A 17,556-nucleotide genomic window follows, 5' to 3' on the forward strand; every position below is an offset into this window, starting at 1 on the left:
TGTATCATTGTGAATTCGTGATGGTTATGTTGCACATTTGAGTACTGAGTACTGACATGTTGGCCATCTATTGTATTTGCATCATCATCATTGTCTCCACCAGGCCGAAGGCATGGGGAGAGAGTATGTTTTGCACTCCGTCCGTGTGTGTGTGTGTCCGTCCGTCCGTGTGTGTGTGTGTGTCCGTCCGTCCGTCCTTCCTTCCGTCCGTCTGTGTACAGCTAATCTCCGGCACCGTTAACCCGGCCGATGCCAAACTTTGCGCACACACTCCCTGGATGCCAACGATGAACCTCTGCCCCACATTTTCCAGAACGGCCTGTTATAGCGCCACCATGAGGCAGCTTTTCACATTTATTACCTAAAACTGCACCAATCTGCGTGAAACGTTGCATGCACACTCCCTAGAGGCCAAGGACAAACCTTTGACCTGCATTTTCCGCATCTGCCTTTTATAGCGCCACCAGGAGGCCGACTTTTGTAAAACACATTTTTTTATATTACTCCTCCAGATTCTGTCCAAAAATCTCACAAATCGTTACACAGTATCTCTATGGTCATGTGCTCAAGTCGGATCTGTCTGATATTTCATATTCCATCCTAATTGGCTATAATTGGCTTTCACAGTTTGCAAGATTGCCCCGTTTTGAACAATAGCCTCAAATCATGAACGCAGCATGCAATTTACGTGAAATCTTTCACACATTTTCCTACTAGGCTGAGGAATATATCCCACCCTTTTCACATTGGCCTGTTATAGCGCCACCAACAGGTAGATTTTTGCAAAACACATTTTTGGAACAAAATGCCTCAAATCATCCAATTGCCATCAAAGGCGTATGAAGAAATGGCTACAGAAATACATGATCTCTGTAGTCATATGATCAAGACGAGTCTGTTGGATTTCTCAGATTGTACACTGATTGGCTAACATTGCCTTCCAAAGTTTTCAGGAGTGGCCCGTTTTGTACAAAATGCTGCACATGTCCTGCTCATCCAGAATTCTATCCTCAGAGATGCTATGAGTGATCTGGCTCTCCTCAACAAAATGAAGAAAATTGTTGCAAAAACAAATAACAAAAAACATCCTCCTAAACATTTTGCCAAACATCACACACACTCCTATCCTCCTGGTGGAGACCTGTGCCCGGAAGGGCACTTTTTCTAGTTTGCATTGTATTTGCATAATTTCTCCCTGATCTCACTCCAGTGTCTCACCAAAGTGCCTAGAACTGAAGTATTTGCATATCAATTGTTCTACAGGCAGGAAGCCAATCTCGGGCTAAGAGACAGTCATTCCAAATAGTAGGTTTACCCTTTGACTTCTCACCAGCTCAGTGGCCTTGTGGATAGAGTGTCCGCCCTGAGACTGGGAGGTCGGGGTTCAATCCCTGGTCGGGGTTCAATCCCTGGCCGGGTTAAAAAAAAACTTAAAAAAACGTACAAAAAAACCTAAAGAAAATATATCCCTGACCGGGTTAAAAAAAAACTAAAAAAACGTACAAAAAAACTTAAAGAAAATATATAAAAAAAAACACTTAAAAAATAATAATAATAAAAAAAAAGAGAACTTAAAAAAAAAACCTTAAAAAAGTACGTAATTTATTATAATTGTTATTGCAATTTACGAGCTCTCTCACACACACACACACACACACACACAAAACTTAACTTAAAAAAAAAACTTACAAAAATAATTATTCTAATTGTTGTTATTGCAATTTACGAGCTGTTCGCTTCCCGCGTTCGCGCGTCTTACTTGTAATTATACATCGAAATTGCTCAAGTCCAGCTGAAACCAAACTCTGGAGACTGGAGAACAGAACGTGAACAACAGGCTAACTTTCGTGTGCTAAAACGGCTTTATGTATCATTGTGAATTCGTGATGGTTATGTTGCACATTTGAGTACTGAGTCATCATCATCATCGGCGGTCACTCGTATCCGAGTATGACTGTCCTCCTTCTTGGTCCTTGTGGGTCGTCAGATGGCGATGGAGGCCGATCCTGGACCCGATTATTCTGGTGCAGTGTGGACAGGGGAATGTAGTGGTGGGTTTGGGTTGGACCGGTTTACTGGATGCTCTCTCCTTTCTGAGTCTGCGCTTGTCCTGTGCAGCATGGCGGAGGTCATTATCATATTTTGCAGCACCCTCACGGACAAGGTTTCTCCAGGTCGTCCTGTCTGTTGCCTTGTCTTCCCAAGCTTTGAGGTCAATGTGGCACTTCTTTAGGATTGTTTTAATATTGTCTTTATACCTCTTCTTTTGACCTCCCGGGGCCCGTTTCCCTTTAACAAGCTGGGAGTACAGGACTTGTTTTGGGAGGCGAGAGTCAGGCATGCGGACAACATGGCCAGTCCATCTGAGCTGGTTTTGGGCAATGGTGGCAGTGATGGTGAGAACGTTTGCCTCCTCCAGGACGCTGGTGTTAGTGCGTCGGTCCTCCCAGCTAATCCTGAGGATTTTCCGGAGACACCTCTGATGGTACGTCTCAAGTGCCTTTATGTGCCTGCTGTATGTGGTCCAGGCCTCTGACCCATACAGAAGGGTGGGGAGCACCACAGCCTTGTATACCAAGATTTTGGTCTTTGGTTGGAGGTCACGGTTCTCAAAGACTCTCTTCCTTAGCCTTGAGAAAGAGCCACTGGCACAACTGAGGCGATGGTGTATTTCATCATCGATGACAGCATTTGAGGATAGGAGGCTGCCGAGGTATGGGAAGTGGTCCACATTTTCCAGTGTGACGTTGTCGATGGAGATGTTGGGGGGTAGGACAGGTGTACTACTGTTTGGTGGTGGTTGGTGGAGGATTTGGGTCTTTTTTATGTTAATGGCCAGACCAAGCTGTTTGTATGCTTTCGCAAATGCGGATAAGATGGACTGTAGGTCCTCTTCCGAAAGGGCTACAAGGGCGTTGTCGTCCGCATACTGCAGCTCCATGATCGATACGGTGGTGGTTTGACCTTTAGCCCTGAAGCGGTTGATGTTGAGGAGTTGACCGTCAGTCCTGTACATGATGTCGACTCCCTGGGGCAGATGCATGCTTGTGAGATGGAGGATAGCAGCAATAAAGATGGAGAATAGTGTTGGAGCGATGACACATCCCTGTTTGACTCCTGTGTCGACCCGGAAGGGTTCAGTTTCGTCTCCACTGCCGCTAAGTACTGTGGCTGACATATTGTCATGCAGCAGTCTCAGTACCCGGACATACTTTTCTGGACAGCCAATCTTTGCCAGAACCAGCCAGAGGGCATGGCGGTTCACTGAGTCAAAGGCTTTAGTGAGGTCTATGAAGGCCATGTATAGTGCTTGATTTTGTTCCCGGCATTTTTCCTGCAGTTGACGAATAGTGAAAACCATGTCAGTAGTGCCTCTGTTTGGGCGAAATCCACTCTGAGACTCAGGAAGGATGTTTTCTGACAGGGGAGTGAGTCTGTTGGCCAGCACGCGAGCTAGAGCCTTCCCTATGGTGGACAGGAGAGAAATGCCACGGTAGTTTCCGCAGTCTGCCTTGTCTCCCTTCTTAAATATGGAGACAATTAAGGCATCCCTAAGCTGTGCAGGGATTTCCTCTTCTTCCCAGATTTTATGAAGCAGGGCATGGATGTGCTTAAGAAGGTCAGGTCCTCCTTTCTTTAAGACTTCTGCTGGGATGAGTACTGAGTACTGACATGTTGGCCATCTATTGTATTTGCATCATCATCATTGTCTCCACCAGGCCGAAGGCATGGGGAGAGAGTATGTTTTGCACTCCGTCCGTGTGTGTGTGTGTCCGTCCGTCCGTGTGTGTGTGTGTGTCCGTCCGTCCGTCCTTCCTTCCGTCCGTCTGTGTACAGCTAATCTCCGGCACCGTTAACCCGGCCGATGCCAAACTGTGCACACACACTCCCTGGATGCCAACGATGAACCTCTGCCCCACATTTTCCAGAACGGCCTGTTATAGCGCCACCATGAGGCAGCTTTTCACATTTATTACCTAAAACTGCACCAATCTGCGTGAAACGTTGCATGCACACTCCCTAGAGGCCAAGGACAAACCTTTGACCTGCATTTTCCGCATCTGCCTTTTATAGCGCCACCAGGAGGCCGACTTTTGTAAAACACATTTTTTTATATTACTCCTCCAGATTCTGTCCAAAAATCTCACAAATCGTTACACAGTATCTCTATGGTCATGTGCTCAAGTCGGATCTGTCTGATATTTCATATTCCATCCTAATTGGCTATAATTGGCTTTCACAGTTTGCAAGATTGCCCCGTTTTGAACAATAGCCTCAAATCATGAACGCAGCATGCAATTTACGTGAAATCTTTCACACATTTTCCTACTAGGCTGAGGAATATATCCCACCCTTTTCACATTGGCCTGTTATAGCGCCACCAACAGGTAGATTTTTGCAAAACACATTTTTGGAACAAAATGCCTCAAATCATCCAATTGCCATCAAAGGCGTATGAAGAAATGGCTACAGAAATACATGATCTCTGTAGTCATGTGATCAAGACGAGTCTGTTGGATTTCTCAGATTGTACACTGATTGGCTAACATTGCCTTCCAAAGTTTTCAGGAGTGGCCCGTTTTGTACAAAATGCTGCACATGTCCTGCTCATCCAGAATTCTATCCTCAGAGATGCTATGAGTGATCTGGCTCTCCTCAACAAAATGAAGAAAATTGTTGCAAAAACAAATAACAAAAAACATCCTCCTAAACATTTTGCCAAACATCACACACACTCCTATCCTCCTGGTGGAGACCTGTGCCCGGAAGGGCACTTTTTCTAGTTTGCATTGTATTTGCATCATTTCTCCCTGATCTCACTCCAGTGTCTCACCAAAGTGCCTAGAACTGAAGTATTTGCATATCAATTGTTCTACAGGCAGGAAGCCAATCTCGGGCTAAGAGACAGTCATTCCAAATAGTAGGTTTACCCTTTGACTTCTCACCAGCTCAGTGGCCTTGTGGATAGAGTGTCTGCCCTGAGACTGGGAGGTCGGGGTTCAATCCCTGGTCGGGGTTCAATCCCTGGCCGGGTTAAAAAAAAACTTAAAAAAACGTACAAAAAAACCTAAAGAAAATATATCCCTGACCGGGCTACAGAAATACATGATCTCTGTAGTCATGTGATCAAGACGAGTCTGTTGGATTTCTCAGATTGTACACTGATTGGCTAACATTGCCTTCCAAAGTTTTCAGGAGTGGCCCGTTTTGTACAAAATGCTGCACATGTCCTGCTCATCCAGAATTCTATCCTCAGAGATGCTATGAGTGATCTGGCTCTCCTCAACAAAATGAAGAAAATTGTTGCAAAAACAAATAACAAAAAACATCCTCCTAAACATTTTGCCAAACATCACACACACTCCTATCCTCCTGGTGGAGACCTGTGCCCGGAAGGGCACTTTTTCTAGTTTGCATTGTATTTGCATCATTTCTCCCTGATCTCACTCCAGTGTCTCACCAAAGTGCCTAGAACTGAAGTATTTGCATATCAATTGTTCTACAGGCAGGAAGCCAATCTCGGGCTAAGAGACAGTCTTTCCAAATAGTAGGTTTACCCTTTGACTTCTCACCAGCTCAGTGGCCTTGTGGATAGAGTGTCCGCCCTGAGACTGGGAGGTCGGGGTTCAATCCCTGGTCGGGGTTCAATCCCTGGCCGGGTTAAAAAAAAACTTAAAAAAACGTACAAAAAAACCTAAAGAAAATATATCCCTGACCGGGTTAAAAAAAAACTAAAAAAACTTAAAGAAAATATATAAAAAAAACACTTAAAAAAGAATAATAAAAAAAAAAAAGAGAACTTAAAAAAAAAAACTTAAAAAAGTACGTAATTTATTATAATTGTTATTGCAATTTACGAGCTCTCTCACACACACACACACACACACACACACACAAAACTTAACTTAAAAAAAAAACTTACAAAAATAATTATTCTAATTGTTGTTATTGCAATTTACGAGCTGTTCGCTTCCCGCGTTCGCGCGTCTTACTTGTAATTATACATCGAAATTGCTCAAGTCCAGCTGAAACCAAACTCTGGAGACTGGAGAACAGAACGTGAACAACAGGCTAACTTTCGTGTGCTAAAACGGCTTTATGTATCATTGTGAATTCGTGATGGTTATGTTGCACATTTGAGTACTGAGTACTGACATGTTGGCCATCTATTGTATTTGCATCATCATCATTGTCTCCACCAGGCCGAAGGCATGGGGAGAGAGTATGTTTTGCACTCCGTCCGTGTGTGTGTGTGTGTCCGTCCGTCCGTGTGTGTGTGTGTGTCCGTCCGTCCGTCCTTCCTTCCGTCCGTCTGTGTACAGCTAATCTCCGGCACCGTTAACCCGGCCGATGCCAAACTGTGCACACACACTCCCTGGATGCCAACGATGAACCTCTGCCCCACATTTTCCAGAACGGCCTGTTATAGCGCCACCATGAGGCAGCTTTTCACATTTATTACCTAAAACTGCACCAATCTGCGTGAAACGTTGCATGCACACTCCCTAGAGGCCAAGGACAAACCTTTGACCTGCATTTTCCGCATCTGCCTTTTATAGCGCCACCAGGAGGCCGACTTTTGTAAAACACATTTTTTTATATTACTCCTCCAGATTCTGTCCAAAAATCTCACAAATCGTTACACAGTATCTCTATGGTCATGTGCTCAAGTCGGATCTGTCTGATATTTCATATTCCATCCTAATTGGCTATAATTGGCTTTCACAGTTTGCAAGATTGCCCCGTTTTGAACAATAGCCTCAAATCATGAACGCAGCATGCAATTTACGTGAAATCTTTCACACATTTTCCTACTAGGCTGAGGAATATATCCCACCCTTTTCACATTGGCCTGTTATAGCGCCACCAACAGGTAGATTTTTGCAAAACACATTTTTGGAACAAAATGCCTCAAATCATCCAATTGCCATCAAAGGCGTATGAAGAAATGGCTACAGAAATACATGATCTCTGTAGTCATGTGATCAAGACGAGTCTGTTGGATTTCTCAGATTGTACACTGATTGGCTAACATTGCCTTCCAAAGTTTTCAGGAGTGGCCCGTTTTGTACAAAATGCTGCACATGTCCTGCTCATCCAGAATTCTATCCTCAGAGATGCTATGAGTGATCTGGCTCTCCTCAACAAAATGAAGAAAATTGTTGCAAAAACAAATAACAAAAAACATCCTCCTAAACATTTTGCCAAACATCACACACACTCCTATCCTCCTGGTGGAGACCTGTGCCCGGAAGGGCACTTTTTCTAGTTTGCATTGTATTTGCATCATTTCTCCCTGATCTCACTCCAGTGTCTCACCAAAGTGCCTAGAACTGAAGTATTTGCATATCAATTGTTCTACAGGCAGGAAGCCAATCTCGGGCTAAGAGACAGTCATTCCAAATAGTAGGTTTACCCTTTGACTTCTCACCAGCTCAGTGGCCTTGTGGATAGAGTGTCCGCCCTGAGACTGGGAGGTCGGGGTTCAATCCCTGGTCGGGGTTCAATCCCTGGCCGGGTTAAAAAAAAACTTTAAAAAACGTACACGAAAACCTAAAGAAAATATATCCCTGACCGGGTTAAAAAAAAACTAAAAAAAACGTACAAAAAAACTTAAAGAAAATATATAAAAAAAACACTTAAAAAATAATAATAAAAAAAAAAAAGAGAACTTAAAAAAAAAACCTTAAAAAAGTACGTAATTTATTATAATTGTTATTGCAATTTACGAGCTCTCTCACACACACACACACACACACACAAAACTTAACTTAAAAAAAAAACGTACAAAAATAATTATTCTAATTGTTGTTATTGCAATTTACGAGCTGTTCGCTTCCCGCGTTCGCGCGTCTTACTTGTAATTATACATCGAAATTGCTCAAGTCCAGCTGAAACCAAACTCTGGAGACTGGAGAACAGAACGTGAACAACAGGCTAACTTTCGTGTGCTAAAACGGCTTTATGTATCATTGTGAATTCGTGATGGTTATGTTGCACATTTGAGTACTGAGTACTGACATGTTGGCCATCTATTGTATTTGCATCATCATCATTGTCTCCACCAGGCCGAAGGCATGGGGAGAGAGTATGTTTTGCACTCCGTCCGTGTGTGTGTGTGTGTCCGTCCGTCCGTGTGTGTGTGTGTGTGTCCGTCCGTCCGTCCTTCCTTCCGTCCGTCTGTGTACAGCTAATCTCCGGCACCGTTAACCCGGCCGATGCCAAACTTTGCACACACACTCCCTGGATGCCAACGATGAACCTCTGCCCCACATTTTCCAGAACGGCCTGTTATAGCGCCACCATGAGGCAGCTTTTCACATTTATTACCTAAAACTGCACCAATCTGCGTGAAACGTTGCATGCACACTCCCTAGAGGCCAAGGACAAACCTTTGACCTGCATTTTCCGCATCTGCCTTTTATAGCGCCACCAGGAGGCCGACTTTTGTAAAACACATTTTTTTATATTACTCCTCCAGATTCTGTCCAAAAATCTCACAAATCGTTACACAGTATCTCTATGGTCATGTGCTCAAGTCGGATCTGTCTGATATTTCATATTCCATCCTAATTGGCTATAATTGGCTTTCACAGTTTGCAAGATTGCCCCGTTTTGAACAATAGCCTCAAATCATGAACGCAGCATGCAATTTACGTGAAATCTTTCACACATTTTCCTACTAGGCTGAGGAATATATCCCACCCTTTTCACATTGGCCTGTTATAGCGCCACCAACAGGTAGATTTTTGCAAAACACATTTTTGGAACAAAATGCCTCAAATCATCCAATTGCCATCAAAGGCGTATGAAGAAATGGCTACAGAAATACATGATCTCTGTAGTCATGTGATCAAGACGAGTCTGTTGGATTTCTCAGATTGTACACTGATTGGCTAACATTGCCTTCCAAAGTTTTCAGGAGTGGCCCGTTTTGTACAAAATGCTGCACATGTCCTGCTCATCCAGAATTCTATCCTCAGAGATGCTATGAGTGATCTGGCTCTCCTCAACAAAATGAAGAAAATTGTTGCAAAAACAAATAACAAAAAACATCCTCCTAAACATTTTGCCAAACATCACACACACTCCTATCCTCCTGGTGGAGACCTGTGCCCGGAAGGGCACTTTTTCTAGTTTGCATTGTATTTGCATCATTTCTCCCTGATCTCACTCCAGTGTCTCACCAAAGTGCCTAGAACTGAAGTATTTGCATATCAATTGTTCTACAGGCAGGAAGCCAATCTCGGGCTAAGAGACAGTCTTTCCAAATAGTAGGTTTACCCTTTGACTTCTCACCAGCTCAGTGGCCTTGTGGATAGAGTGTCCGCCCTGAGACTGGGAGGTCGGGGTTCAATCCCTGGTCGGGGTTCAATCCCTGGCCGGGTTAAAAAAAAACTTAAAAAAACGTACAAAAAAACCTAAAGAAAATATATCCCTGACCGGGTTAAAAAAAAACTAAAAAAACGTACAAAAAAACTTAAAGAAAATATATAAAAAAAACACTTAAAAAAGAATAAAAAAAAAAAAAGAGAACTTAAAAAAAAAAACTTAAAAAAGTACGTAATTTATTATAATTGTTATTGCAATTTACGAGCTCTCTCACACACACACACACACACACACACAAAACTTAACTTAAAAAAAAAACTTACAAAAATAATTATTCTAATTGTTGTTATTGCAATTTACGAGCTGTTCGCTTCCCGCGTTCGCGCGTCTTACTTGTAATTATACATCGAAATTGCTCAAGTCCAGCTGAAACCAAACTCTGGAGACTGGAGAACAGAACGTGAACAACAGGCTAACTTTCGTGTGCTAAAACGGCTTTATGTATCATTGTGAATTCGTGATGGTTATGTTGCACATTTGAGTACTGAGTACTGACATGTTGGCCATCTATTGTATTTGCATCATCATCATTGTCTCCACCAGGCCGAAGGCATGGGGAGAGAGTATGTTTTGCACTCCGTCCGTGTGTGTGTGTGTGTCCGTCCGTCCGTGTGTGTGTGTGTGTGTCCGTCCGTCCGTCCTTCCTTCCGTCCGTCTGTGTACAGCTAATCTCCGGCACCGTTAACCCGGCCGATGCCAAACTGTGCACACACACTCCCTGGATGCCAACGATGAACCTCTGCCCCACATTTTCCAGAACGGCCTGTTATAGCGCCACCATGAGGCAGCTTTTCACATTTATTACCTAAAACTGCACCAATCTGCGTGAAACGTTGCATGCACACTCCCTAGAGGCCAAGGACAAACCTTTGACCTGCATTTTCCGCATCTGCCTTTTATAGCGCCACCAGGAGGCCGACTTTTGTAAAACACATTTTTTTATATTACTCCTCCAGATTCTGTCCAAAAATCTCACAAATCGTTACACAGTATCTCTATGGTCATGTGCTCAAGTCGGATCTGTCTGATATTTCATATTCCATCCTAATTGGCTATAATTGGCTTTCACAGTTTGCAAGATTGCCCCGTTTTGAACAATAGCCTCAAATCATGAACGCAGCATGCAATTTACGTGAAATCTTTCACACATTTTCCTACTAGGCTGAGGAATATATCCCACCCTTTTCACATTGGCCTGTTATAGCGCCACCAACAGGTAGATTTTTGCAAAACACATTTTTGGAACAAAATGCCTCAAATCATCCAATTGCCATCAAAGGCGTATGAAGAAATGGCTACAGAAATACATGATCTCTGTAGTCATGTGATCAAGACGAGTCTGTTGGATTTCTCAGATTGTACACTGATTGGCTAACATTGCCTTCCAAAGTTTTCAGGAGTGGCCCGTTTTGTACAAAATGCTGCACATGTCCTGCTCATCCAGAATTCTATCCTCAGAGATGCTATGAGTGATCTGGCTCTCCTCAACAAAATGAAGAAAATTGTTGCAAAAACAAATAACAAAAAACATCCTCCTAAACATTTTGCCAAACATCACACACACTCCTATCCTCCTGGTGGAGACCTGTGCCCGGAAGGGCACTTTTTCTAGTTTGCATTGTATTTGCATCATTTCTCCCTGATCTCACTCCAGTGTCTCACCAAAGTGCCTAGAACTGAAGTATTTGCATATCAATTGTTCTACAGGCAGGAAGCCAATCTCGGGCTAAGAGACAGTCATTCCAAATAGTAGGTTTACCCTTTGACTTCTCACCAGCTCAGTGGCCTTGTGGATAGAGTGTCCGCCCTGAGACTGGGAGGTCGGGGTTCAATCCCTGGTCGGGGTTCAATCCCTGGCCGGGTTAAAAAAAAACTTAAAAAAACGTACAAAAAAACCTAAAGAAAATATATCCCTGACCGGGTTAAAAAAAAACTAAAAAAACGTACAAAAAAACTTAAAGAAAATATATAAAAAAAACACTTAAAAAAATAATAATAAAAAAAAAAAAGAGAACTTAAAAAAAAAACCTTAAAAAAGTACGCAATTTATTATAATTGTTATTGCAATTTACGAGCTCTCTCACACACACACACACACACAAAACTTAACTTAAAAAAAAAACTTACAAAAATAATTATTCTAATTGTTGTTATTGCAATTTACGAGCTGTTCGCTTCCCGCGTTCGCGCGTCTTACTTGTAATTATACATCGAAATTGCTCAAGTCCAGCTGAAACCAAACTCTGGAGACTGGAGAACAGAACGTGAACAACAGGCTAACTTTCGTGTGCTAAAACGGCTTTATGTATCATTGTGAATTCGTGATGGTTATGTTGCACATTTGAGTACTGACATGTTGGCCATCTATTGTATTTGCATCATCATCATTGTCTCCACCAGGCCGAAGGCATGGGGAGAGAGTATGTTTTGCACTCCGTCCGTGTGTGTGTGTGTCCGTCCGTCCGTGTGTGTGTGTGTGTCCGTCCGTCCGTCCTTCCTTCCGTCCGTCTGTGTACAGCTAATCTCCGGCACCGTTAACCCGGCCGATGCCAAACTTTGCACACACACTCCCTGGATGCCAACGATGAACCTCTGCCCCACATTTTCCAGAACGGCCTGTTATAGCGCCACCATGAGGCAGCTTTTCACATTTATTACCTAAAACTGCACCAATCTGCGTGAAACGTTGCATGCACACTCCCTAGAGGCCAAGGACAAACCTTTGACCTGCATTTTCCGCATCTGCCTTTTATAGCGCCACCAGGAGGCCGACTTTTGTAAAACACATTTTTTTATATTACTCCTCCAGATTCTGTCCAAAAATCTCACAAATCGTTACACAGTATCTCTATGGTCATGTGCTCAAGTCGGATCTGTCTGATATTTCATATTCCATCCTAATTGGCTATAATTGGCTTTCACAGTTTGCAAGATTGCCCCGTTTTGAACAATAGCCTCAAATCATGAACGCAGCATGCAATTTACGTGAAATCTTTCACACATTTTCCTACTAGGCTGAGGAATATATCCCACCCTTTTCACATTGGCCTGTTATAGCGCCACCAACAGGTAGATTTTTGCAAAACACATTTTTGGAACAAAATGCCTCAAATCATCCAATTGCCATCAAAGGCGTATGAAGAAATGGCTACAGAAATACATGATCTCTGTAGTCATGTGATCAAGACGAGTCTGTTGGATTTCTCAGATTGTACACTGATTGGCTAACATTGCCTTCCAAAGTTTTCAGGAGTGGCCCGTTTTGTACAAAATGCTGCACATGTCCTGCTCATCCAGAATTCTATCCTCAGAGATGCTATGAGTGATCTGGCTCTCCTCAACAAAATGAAGAAAATTGTTGCAAAAACAAATAACAAAAAACATCCTCCTAAACATTTTGCCAAACATCACACACACTCCTATCCTCCTGGTGGAGACCTGTGCCCGGAAGGGCACTTTTTCTAGTTTGCATTGTATTTGCATCATTTCTCCCTGATCTCACTCCAGTGTCTCACCAAAGTGCCTAGAACTGAAGTATTTGCATATCAATTGTTCTACAGGCAGGAAGCCAATCTCGGGCTAAGAGACAGTCATTCCAAATAGTAGGTTTACCCTTTGACTTCTCACCAGCTCAGTGGCCTTGTGGATAGAGTGTCCGCCCTGAGACTGGGAGGTCGGGGTTCAATCCCTGGTCGGGGTTCAATCCCTGGCCGGGTTAAAAAAAAACTTAAAAAAACGTACACGAAAACCTAAAGAAAATATATCCCTGACCGGGTTAAAAAAAAACTAAAAAAACGTACAAAAAAACTTAAAGAAAATATATAAAAAAAACACTTAAAAAATAATAATAAAAAAAAAAAAGAGAACTTAAAAAAAAAACCTTAAAAAAGTACGTAATTTATTATAATTGTTATTGCAATTTACGAGCTCTCTCACACACACACACACACACACACAAAACTTAACTTAAAAAAAAAACGTACAAAAATAATTATTCTAATTGTTGTTATTGCAATTTACGAGCTGTTCGCTTCCCGCGTTCGCGCGTCTTACTTGTAATTATACATCGAAATTGCTCAAGTCCAGCTGAAACCAAACTCTGGAGACTGGAGAACAGAACGTGAACAACAGGCTAACTTTCGTGTGCTAAAACGGCTTTATGTATCATTGTGAATTCGTGATGGTTATGTTGCACATTTGAGTACTGAGTACTGACATGTTGGCCATCTATTGTATTTGCATCATCATCATTGTCTCCACCAGGCCGAAGGCATGGGGAGAGAGTATGTTTTGCACTCCGTCCGTGTGTGTGTGTGTGTCCGTCCGTCCGTGTGTGTGTGTGTGTGTGTGTCCGTCCGTCCGTCCTTCCTTCCGTCCGTCTGTGTACAGCTAATCTCCGGCACCGTTAACCCGGCCGATGCCAAACTTTGCACACACACTCCCTGGATGCCAACGATGAACCTCTGCCCCACATTTTCCAGAACGGCCTGTTATAGCGCCACCATGAGGCAGCTTTTCACATTTATTACCTAAAACTGCACCAATCTGCGTGAAACGTTGCATGCACACTCCCTAGAGGCCAAGGACAAACCTTTGACCTGCATTTTCCGCATCTGCCTTTTATAGCGCCACCAGGAGGCCGACTTTTGTAAAACACATTTTTTTATATTACTCCTCCAGATTCTGTCCAAAAATCTCACAAATCGTTACACAGTATCTCTATGGTCATGTGCTCAAGTCGGATCTGTCTGATATTTCATATTCCATCCTAATTGGCTATAATTGGCTTTCACAGTTTGCAAGATTGCCCCGTTTTGAACAATAGCCTCAAATCATGAACGCAGCATGCAATTTACGTGAAATCTTTCACACATTTTCCTACTAGGCTGAGGAATATATCCCACCCTTTTCACATTGGCCTGTTATAGCGCCACCAACAGGTAGATTTTTGCAAAACACATTTTTGGAACAAAATGCCTCAAATCATCCAATTGCCATCAAAGGCGTATGAAGAAATGGCTACAGAAATACATGATCTCTGTAGTCATGTGATCAAGACGAGTCTGTTGGATTTCTCAGATTGTACACTGATTGGCTAACATTGCCTTCCAAAGTTTTCAGGAGTGGCCCGTTTTGTACAAAATGCTGCACATGTCCTGCTCATCCAGAATTCTATCCTCAGAGATGCTATGAGTGATCTGGCTCTCCTCAACAAAATGAAGAAAATTGTTGCAAAAACAAATAACAAAAAACATCCTCCTAAACATTTTGCCAAACATCACACACACTCCTATCCTCCTGGTGGAGACCTGTGCCCGGAAGGGCACTTTTTCTAGTTTGCATTGTATTTGCATCATTTCTCCCTGATCTCACTCCAGTGTCTCACCAAAGTGCCTAGAACTGAAGTATTTGCATATCAATTGTTCTACAGGCAGGAAGCCAATCTCGGGCTAAGAGACAGTCATTCCAAATAGTAGGTTTACCCTTTGACTTCTCACCAGCTCAGTGGCCTTGTGGATAGAGTGTCCGCCCTGAGACTGGGAGGTCGGGGTTCAATCCCTGGTCGGGGTTCAATCCCTGGCCGGGTTAAAAAAAAACTTAAAAAAACGTACAAAAAAACCTAAAGAAAATATATCCCTGACCGGGTTAAAAAAAAACTAAAAAAACGTACAAAAAAACTTAAAGAAAATATATAAAAAAAACACTTAAAAAAGAATAAAAAAAAAAAAAGAGAACTTAAAAAAAAAAACTTAAAAAAGTACGTAATTTATTATAATTGTTATTGCAATTTACGAGCTCTCTCACACACACACACACACACACACACAAAACTTAACTTAAAAAAAAAACTTACAAAAATAATTATTCTAATTGTTGTTATTGCAATTTACGAGCTGTTCGCTTCCCGCGTTCGCGCGTCTTACTTGTAATTATACATCGAAATTGCTCAAGTCCAGCTGAAACCAAACTCTGGAGACTGGAGAACAGAACGTGAACAACAGGCTAACTTTCGTGTGCTAAAACGGCTTTATGTATCATTGTGAATTCGTGATGGTTATGTTGCACATTTGAGTACTGAGTACTGACATGTTGGCCATCTATTGTATTTGCATCATCATCATTGTCTCCACCAGGCCGAAGGCATGGGGAGAGAGTATGTTTTGCACTCCGTCCGTGTGTGTGTGTGTGTCCGTCCGTCCGTGTGTGTGTGTGTGTCCGTCCGTCCGTCCTTCCTTCCGTCCGTCTGTGTACAGCTAATCTCCGGCACCGTTAACCCGGCCGATGCCAAACTGTGCACACACACTCCCTGGATGCCAACGATGAACCTCTGCCCCACATTTTCCAGAACGGCCTGTTATAGCGCCACCATGAGGCAGCTTTTCACATTTATTACCTAAAACTGCACCAATCTGCGTGAAACGTTGCATGCACACTCCCTAGAGGCCAAGGACAAACCTTTGACCTGCATTTTCCGCATCTGCCTTTTATAGCGCCACCAGGAGGCCGACTTTTGTAAAACACATTTTTTTATATTACTCCTCCAGATTCTGTCCAAAAATCTCACAAATCGTTACACAGTATCTCTATGGTCATGTGCTCAAGTCGGATCTGTCTGATATTTCATATTCCATCCTAATTGGCTATAATTGGCTTTCACAGTTTGCAAGATTGCCCCGTTTTGAACAATAGCCTCAAATCATGAACGCAGCATGCAATTTACGTGAAATCTTTCACACATTTTCCTACTAGGCTGAGGAATATATCCCACCCTTTTCACATTGGCCTGTTATAGCGCCACCAACAGGTAGATTTTTGCAAAACACATTTTTGGAACAAAATGCCTCAAATCATCCAATTGCCATCAAAGGCGTATGAAGAAATGGCTACAGAAATACATGATCTCTGTAGTCATGTGATCAAGACGAGTCTGTTGGATTTCTCAGATTGTACACTGATTGGCTAACATTGCCTTCCAAAGTTTTCAGGAGTGGCCCGTTTTGTACAAAATGCTGCACATGTCCTGCTCATCCAGAATTCTATCCTCAGAGATGCTATGAGTGATCTGGCTCTCCTCAACAAAATGAAGAAAATTGTTGCAAAAACAAATAACAAAAAACATCCTCCTAAACATTTTGCCAAACATCACACACACTCCTATCCTCCTGGTGGAGACCTGTGCCCGGAAGGGCACTTTTTCTAGTTTGCATTGTATTTGCATCATTTCTCCCTGATCTCACTCCAGTGTCTCACCAAAGTGCCTAGAACTGAAGTATTTGCATATCAATTGTTCTACAGGCAGGAAGCCAATCTCGGGCTAAGAGACAGTCTTTCCAAATAGTAGGTTTACCCTTTGACTTCTCACCAGCTCAGTGGCCTTGTGGATAGAGTGTCCGCCCTGAGACTGGGAGGTCGGGGTTCAATCCCTGGTCGGGGTTCAATCCCTGGCCGGGTTAAAAAAAAACTTAAAAAAACGTACAAAAAAACCTAAAGAAAATATATCCCTGACCGGGTTAAAAAAAAACTAAAAAAACGTACAAAAAAACTTAAAGAAAATATATAAAAAAAACACTTAAAAAAGAATAATAAAAAAAAGAAGAGAACTTAAAAAAAAAAACTTAAAAAAGTACGTAATTTATTATAATTGTTATTGCAATTTACGAGCTCTCTCACACACACACACACACACACACACAAAACTTAACTTAAAAAAAAAACTTACAAAAATAATTATTCTAATTGTTGTTATTGCAATTTACGAGCTGTTCGCTTCCCGCGTTCGCGCGTCTTACTTGTAATTATACATCGAAATTGCTCAAGTCCAGCTGAAACCAAACTCTGGAGACTGGAGAACAGAACGTGAACAACAGGCTAACTTTCGTGTGCTAAAACGGCTTTATGTATCATTGTGAATTCGTGATGGTTATGTTGCACATTTGAGTACTGAGTACTGACATGTTGGCCATCTATTGTATTTGCATCATCATCATTGTCTCCACCAGGCCGAAGGCATGGGGAGAGAGTATGTTTTGCACTCCGTCCGTGTGTGTGTGTGTGTCCGTCCGTCCGTGTGTGTGTGTGTGTCCGTCCGTCCGTCCTTCCTTCCGTCCGTCTGTGTACAGCTAATCTCCGGCACCGTTAACCCGGCCGATGCCAAACTGTGCA

This window comes from Electrona antarctica, assembly GCF_951216825.1.
Source record: "Electrona antarctica genome assembly, chromosome: 15".
NCBI classification, from domain to species: domain Eukaryota; kingdom Metazoa; phylum Chordata; class Actinopteri; order Myctophiformes; family Myctophidae; genus Electrona; species Electrona antarctica.